This window comes from Seriola lalandi, unplaced genomic scaffold, assembly GCF_002814215.2.
Source record: "Seriola lalandi dorsalis isolate HSWRI2012SDOR001 ecotype SW California unplaced genomic scaffold, Sedor1 jcf7180002054588, whole genome shotgun sequence".
NCBI classification, from domain to species: Eukaryota; Metazoa; Chordata; class Actinopteri; order Carangiformes; family Carangidae; genus Seriola; species Seriola lalandi.
This window is the reverse complement of record NW_019525141.1, coordinates 1,283,190-1,284,444: the sequence shown is the minus strand read 5'-3', so window position 1 is coordinate 1,284,444 and position 1,255 is coordinate 1,283,190. Positions and strand designations below refer to the sequence as shown.

The window sequence follows — 1,255 nt, the reverse complement described above, 5'->3', positions numbered from 1 at the left end:
CAGCCTAATCCGGCGGGGGAGAGTTTAGCTCAAAAAGGCTTCTCTCCTTGACTCTGCCTCCTTCAAAATGGCCGCCACTTTCTCCAACTGTTCAGGGGAGTTTGTTTGCTGAATCTGCTAGTGTGTTTTGTCAGAGTTGATGATGGTGTTGTTTGTGGTAGCATAGGCAAGATAAAGAAAATGGTGGTATGAGGAGCAGTGATGGCTGGCATTAGGGGAGTGACTCTGGGACGCCAGTGATCACTGTCTAGCCTCCTGGAGGTGTCGTGGGACCAACTAGACGAAACACTGGTGAAAGGAGGTTCCCACCTGATGACCCCAAAGACATGTTAGTTATCACTGCTCATTAGTCTGTACAGCTAAATTAATAGTTATCATAGGACATGTTAAGCTTAGGGAGCTATTCACTGGGTCCATTTTCTGTAGCACAAGCTTTGTGTTTATCTTAAATAAATTGTTTATTTTGTATATTTTGTCATTAGGTCCCAACAGTTTTGTTAATTTGTTATTATCTGACTGGGCAGTTAATAACGATAAATAGCAGCTACAGCGCAAGCTGCAGCTGATAGACAGCACAGCGCAGTTTATCGTTGCTAGGCAACCAGAAAGCACACAGGCTGTGGTGCTGCAGAAATAGGAAGAGGGAGACTTTCTTATAGATACATTGTAGGATGATTGTTTATATAGGGAAAGATTATAACTGTAAATAGTAAAATGATTGTAAATATCCGATGATTAGTTTTATTACATTTTTGAAATAGTTTAATTTTGGTATTGTGATTTTTGTGATGTTTGTATTGATTTAGTTGGCAGTTAATGTGCTTTAAGTAAAGCAACTGAAGACCAGCTCACCCACAGTGCCTTTGTTATTTGTCCTCACAGGCACTCATTTTTTAAAGTATGTCACCCCTGGAGCGCGCAACTTCATGGGCGTAACACTAACTGTAGGAGGACGGGTGCACCTTCATATAAATGATGACTTTAAATCATGTTTCTAAAATGGTGCTGAAATTGTGGGGACCAGTGATATATTGCTGGGATCTGATGTAGGATCCATCTGACGAGTGAAAACACCACAGACGTAGACTGACTCCTTGTCATCACCTTGTTGTTATTCAAGTACATCTTGGCTCAGCCTGTTGGTCCCTGTATGTTCCTGTAATGACTTCATATGTGCTGATCAGTGTCATTTATTTCTGTCTCCTTAAATACAAATGAGTTTCTCCTTATTGGCTGTAGTTTCTGCTTGTATCTG

The 1,255-nt window shown here is 41.0% G+C and overlaps 1 protein-coding gene across 1 annotated transcript in view; it reads right to left on the bottom strand.

Annotated features, from left to right (window-relative positions):
* LOC111664415 (collagen alpha-1(XII) chain-like) overlaps nt 1-1,255 on the bottom strand; it is a 23,343-nt gene that overhangs the window by 1,153 nt on the left and 20,935 nt on the right. The gene's annotated exons all lie outside the window — the stretch shown is intronic.